We start from the raw sequence: 6,253 nt of genomic DNA, 5'->3' as shown, positions 1-6,253 counted from the left end.
CCTGCAATTCTGCTTCATTACTTGGGAAGCTTTCCTCCTACAGGTGGGGACCAGGGGCTTGAACTTAGGTCTTTGCGCTCTGTAATGTGTGCGTTTAACCAGGTGCACCACTGCTTACCCCCCCACACACACACCTGCCCAGCTTAATTTTTTTTAATTGATTCAACATGGTGCATAATATATGATTTCAGGAGTCTAGTTTCACACCCGTGTCTGTGAACCTACATATACACATGTCTACAGATCTGAAAGTACGCGTGAGTAGGTAAGGACAGTGATGTGTGTGTGTGTGTGTGTGAGAGAGAGAGAGAGAGAGAGAGACATTGCCAGCATTTGTCTTTATAACAATAGTCAGGGTTCAAGTGTGGCTCTGCAAGGCAGTCATAGTTCTCCTGTAAGAGGCAGAAAGGTTTCCTGAGAGCTAAGGCCTCCAGTCTCATATTCCTCTTCCCAGGAACTCTGCCTCTAGTGTTCATGGCAAAGTGAGCTGTGCCAAGTCCCACTTCTTTCTCTCTTTCTTTCTTTCTTTCTTTCTTTCTTTCTTTCTTTCTTTCTTCTTTTTTAAAGATGTATTTTTATTTATTTATTTTCCCTTTTGTTGCCCTAGTTGTTTAACATTGTTGTGGTTATTGATGTCGTTGTTGGTGGTGATCTTGCATTTTTTTTTTAATTTCTTATTGGGGAATTAATGTTTTACATTCGACAGGAAATACAATAGTTTGTACATGCTTAACATGTCCCCGTTTTCCATATGACAGTACAACCCCCACTAGGTCCTCTGTCATCCTTCTTGAACCTGTATTCTCCCCCCCTCTACCCACCCACCCCAGAGTCTTTTACTTTGATGCAATAGCCAATTCCAGTTCAGGTTCTAATTGTGTTTTCTTTTTTTTTATATTTATTTATTCCCTTTTGTTGCCCATATTATTTTACTGTTGTAGTCGCTGTTGGATAGGACAGAGAGAAATGGAGAGAGGAAGGGAAGACAGAGAGGGGGAGAGAAAGACAGACACCTGCAGACCTGCTTCACCGCCTGTGAAGGGATCCCCTGCAGGTGGGGAGCCAGGGTTCCAACTGGGATCCTTACTTCTCCGGTTCCTGCCCTTTACGCCACGTGCACTTAACCGCCTATGCTTCCGCCCGACGACTTCTTCTCTGATGCCACTTTTTTTTTTCTTTTCTGATCCCACTTCTTTCTACAGTTCTACAAGATTCACTCTTTCTAAGGCATTCCTCTACAGAGCCAAGCAGATGTGCAGAGGCCAGAGCAGCAGTGAGGCACAGGAGGACTACGATGGAACCCAGGGCCTCACACAGGCACATCTCACTCTCTGCTCCAGAGCCAGCTGGCAGACAGCTGGGTTTCTTGTCAACGGACGGATCTTATGTATTTAATATCTAAAGCTACTCTCAAGGATTTCTTCGTGGGATGCATTCTGCTAAATGTCCACAGGAGGGCGACAGCACAATTCATTGCACCTTGTTTGAGAGACTTCCAGATGCACAGCTCCTGGATTTGTTTATTTTTCTATGAAGTTTCCCACCAGTCGACTTTCACAATGTCCATTTCTAGTTGTGGAGAACAGCTGTCAAAATCACTCACCAGGTAAAGTGCAGGGTGGCTCTGGGTTCTAGCCTGTTCTTACCTATGCAGAGAGGGAGAGGGGAAAGGAGGAGAGGGAGAGAGAGAGAGGAGAAGGAGAGGGGAGAGGGAGAGAGAGAGAGAGGGAGAGGAGGAGAGGAGGAGAGGAGGAGAGGGAAGAGAGAGAGGGAGGGAGAGGAGGAGAGGAGGAGAGGGAAGAGAGAGAGGGAGGGAGAGGAGGAGAGGGAAAGGAGGAGAGGGAGAGGGGGAGAAGGAGAGGGGAAGAGGGAGAGAGAGGGAAAGGAGGAGATGGAGAGAGAGGGAAAGCGAGGGAGAGGAGGACAGGGAGAGAGAGGTTAAGGGAGGGAGAGGAGGAGAGGGAGAGGGATAGAGAGGGAAAGAGCAAGCTCTCAGCACAGTCAGCAGCATGGGAGCTATGTGTTTTTTTGTGGTTGTGCTTTTTTTGGTTGTTTTGTTATTGTTGTTGTTGTTGTTTTGTTTTGTTTGCAAAGACTCCACTAGCTACCACTCAGACTCTGTCTCAGATCTTCAAAGGGGTAACTAATCCCTGAGGGCTGCCTGAGGCAGGGTGGGGGTGTCAGCCCAGCCCAGCCCCCCCTTTTATCTGCACCCTGGAGCCAACCACTTAGTAATAAGTCACCCTCTTTGACCAAAATTACTTTGAAGCCTGATAGAACATTTCCACAGGAAGAAGAACTCTGGAGCTGTGGCCTGGATGTCACCCAATATAGAGGCCCTCAGTCAGAAGAGAGGTCCTCAGGATTGCAGGTGCCTGATTGGTGTTCTGCTTCTCTCACTCCTTTCCTCATAGGACAAGTGTAATTCTCTGGAGTAAGGGAGAAAACCTAGTCACTACGCAAAAAAAAAAAAAAAAGACTCATAGGCCTGAGTCCTCAAGGTCCCAGCTTTATTTTAGGGTGTCAATTTGAACTAGGGCTGAGCAGTATTCTGGCCTTTCTCTTTGTATCTTTCTCTGTGTCTCTCATTATAAATATAAACATAAATATATCCAGAACACCAAACAACTTTGGCTTATGTGGTGTGTGTGTGTGTGTGTGTGTGTGTGTGTGTGTGTGTGTGTGTGTGTGTGGAGAGAGGGTGTATTGAATCTTTGACTTCAGAGCCTCAGGCAGGCAAGTCTTTTGCATAACCATTATGCTATCACCCCCTGACCTAAATAAAATACTTTAAAATTAAAAGGCATTAAAAATAAGATTTTTTAAAGTAATAATAATAATAATAAACATAAAACAAATACAATTATCCAGAAGCTCACTATACATACATATGGCCACCAGGATTATTAGTGGAACTTAGTGCCTATACAATGAATCCATTGTGCCTGGTGGCCTTGGTTTTTTCATTAACAGGACAGAGAGAGGTTGAGAGGGGTGGAGGAAACAGAGAGGCAGAGAGACAGATAGAGACCCCTGCAATATTTGTTTCACTGCTCATAAAACTTCGCCCTTGCAGGTGAGGAGTCAGGGGTTTGAACTCTGGTCCTTGTGCATGGTAATCTGTGAGTTTAACCAGGTGTGCCACCACCCAACCTCCCAGCCTCTTCCAGAAGCTCAATTAATATAGCATTGCAGGTCTGAGGAAATAGCACAGTAACTATGGAATGAATCTCCTGCCTCAGGCTCAGAGCTCCTGCAGGCTCGCTTCTGGTTCCACCCATCTCCCTGGATCCCTTGGGAGAAGGAGGTCAAGAGGTCCTGGAGCAGCTCAGCATGTTGAGGGTGACATGCACAGGAAAACAAACACCCAGTCAACCCCGGGAAAAGCCTTGGAAGGCAATTCATTTATTTGGGAGAGAAAGCAAGTACATATACCCATTGCCCAGGGAGAAGGTCAAGGTCATCATTAACCCAAGCACAGAGCAACACAATGCATAGCCACATGTTGACCTACAAACTGATCACAAATGAAGAATTACCACACAAGGTTTGATCACAAGCTTCACAATGAATATTTCTCTGGGGGTAAATTACAGGCACTTCAGAGGAAAGGGGAGATGGAGGGGGCAACTGAGCAAGAATGTATGTGGTGACTTTCTTGTTAGGCCAAACACAATGTACAGTAATCCATGGCCTTTGTTTCAAGGGGAGAGGAGAGGCATGTGCAGAGAGGTAGCGCCTGTTCTGGAGAAGCCATCCATCATTAGTTCAGGAGGTCAAGGGGACCTGTCCTCTCAACCTGAAGGGAGAGTTGGGAGTCAACCCACTTGAACCTCATGGACTTCCTGAGACCTTATTTTCTAACATGTCCTCCTTTTTTCTTTTGTTCAGAAATGAGGGGGTAGACACAATAGCAGAGATATGTAGAGCTCAGAGTCAAAATAGGGTTTCTGGGGGTCGGTAGGTTCATAGGGGTGAAGGAGGGCCTGATTAACAGTTACTCTAGTCATCTCACAAATGCGAAGCCAAATGAACTTAAGCAGACAAGCGGCAAGGAGAAAGAGCAAACAAATCATGATCAGGGGTCCCACAAGGGGGAGGACCCAGGTGCTCAATGGGCCTTACAGCCATGAGGAGGAAGACCTGAGGGTGTAGCAGCTGCGAAGGTCATCACTCAGTTTGGTCAGAGTCTGTATATTCTGTATATTCTGCTCAACCAGTCCAGATTCATTCACGTAAAAACAGCACTCCTCTTGCCGGAAGATGCAGATTTCACCCTTTTTTGCTGTCAGCAGGTCCAGTGCATGGTGGTTCTGCAGGGTGACTTTGGTGAGGTGTGGAGAGCCATGTGCCGCACCCCAAGATGGCGCCAGCCTCCTCTACCCTCCAGACCACAGGGAGAAGTAAACAACTCCATAAATGGTCTGAGACTGAGAGTGCGCTTGCTTCCGCGATCGTGTGCCTATGAGCAGCTGCCACGTGTGCCCTTGGGATTGGCTGACCCATGAGTATATAAGTTGGAGGTTAGGTTATAGCGGGGCTTTTTGTTGTTCAAGGTTCCCGAATAAACTGCTTGAAGAAGAACTCAGCGTTGCGTGATCCTTGCAGGCAAGGGCGGACACGACAAGTGGTGGCCCGTACGGGGACATCATCCGAAACGGGGTTCAGAACTTCGGCAGTCGGGGCAGTGCACTGGTAAGTTCCCAGGGTAAAGTGGGACAATAAGGCCCACGGTGAGGCGGCTAGCAGGGCTCGTCTCTGTAGATAAAGGACGAGTGGGAGAACGTTCATGGGTTTAGCGAACGGAAAGTAAAAGTCCCCCCGGGTAGCGAACGGGGAGTACAAAGTGGGCTAGCAGCCACATAATTTTTGGGAGGAAGTTATCATGGGGACTTCCCAGTCCCATCCAATTTTTTTTGGCTCTGCAGGAGCTACTTCTATCCAAGAAATTAAAAATCAAGAAGTCCACACTTGAAAGATTCTTGAGTGAGTGTGACATAGTCGCCCCCTGGTTCGCAGCCTCAGGGAGCTTGACTGTCTCTTGCTGGGAGAAGTTAGGAAAGGACCTAGACTTTGCTTGGGAGCAGGATGACCTGAAAGCAGGAGTAAGGCCCGTATGGAAATTAGTGAGCAGTTGCCTTGAGGATCAGAAGTGCTGCGAGGCCGTTGAAAAGGGGTAGAACGCCTTGGAAATGCTACAGGAGGAACGCTCTGAGAAAGCGGAAAGTAAGAAAGGAGGAGAGAAAGGGAAATCTTTATACCCTGATCTAGAGGAGCTGGAAACACTCCCCTCCTCCTCGGAATCAGAGGAGGAGGAGGGGGAGGACGTGCAGGCCTTAGTGGAGAGACTGGAAGAGGCTACTTTAAGAGAAAGAAGGAAAAGGAAAGAGAGGGATAAGGCACCAAAAAAACTGGAGGACGGAGAACTGGGAGGGGGCTATGCCTCAGCCTTGCCCTCGGCTCCGCCCCCTTATCCCGAGGGCGTGACAACCGTCCAATCCTTGGGGACTGGAGGGCCAAGCCGTTCCTTTTGCCCGGGGCTATGGGCCCGGGTTAGGACGGAGATGCAACTTGTCTATCTGGTGTTTCAAGATCTCCAAGGGAACCGGTATGAGGAGCTCTTGGATTTCAAAGTAGTTAAGTCCCTGGAAGAATCTGTGAAGGCTTATGGGGTTAGTGCATCATTCACTCTTGCTCAAGTGGAATCTCTCAATAGGCTTTGCATGACACCGGCTGATTGGCAAGGCTTAGTTCGTGCTTGTCTCAGCCCAGGACAATATCTAGATTGGAGAGCATTCTGGATTGATTTTGCAACCGAGCAAGCGGCGGTTAATGCACGCACAGGTCAACCTGCCTGGGACCGAGACATGCTCCTAGGACTAGGCAGGTTTGTAGGCCAGCAGACTGGGTACCCTCCACAAGTATATGAGCAGGTGAATCTCTGCGCCATAAGAGCATGGAAGGCCCTTCCAAATAGGGGACAAGTTAGCAGCAACTTAACAAAAATTCTGCAGGGACCCACGGAGCCTTTTTCAGATTTTGTGGCCCGCATAGTTGAGGCGGCGGGCAGAATCTTTGGGGACCCAGACACAGCTATGCCTCTTATTAAACAGCTGGTATATGAGCAATGTACCAAAGAATAAAGAGCGGCTATCACACCACATAAGGGCAAAGGAATTGAGTGGTGGTTGAAAGTTTGCAGAGAGATTGGAGGCCCTTTGACTAATGCGGGACTTGCCGCTGCAGTTGTCCA

Source organism: Erinaceus europaeus, chromosome 3, assembly GCF_950295315.1.
Source record: "Erinaceus europaeus chromosome 3, mEriEur2.1, whole genome shotgun sequence".
Lineage (NCBI taxonomy): Eukaryota > Metazoa > Chordata > Mammalia > Eulipotyphla > Erinaceidae > Erinaceus > Erinaceus europaeus.
The sequence above is the reverse complement of the archived record's forward strand: the minus strand, read 5'-3'. Positions refer to the sequence as shown.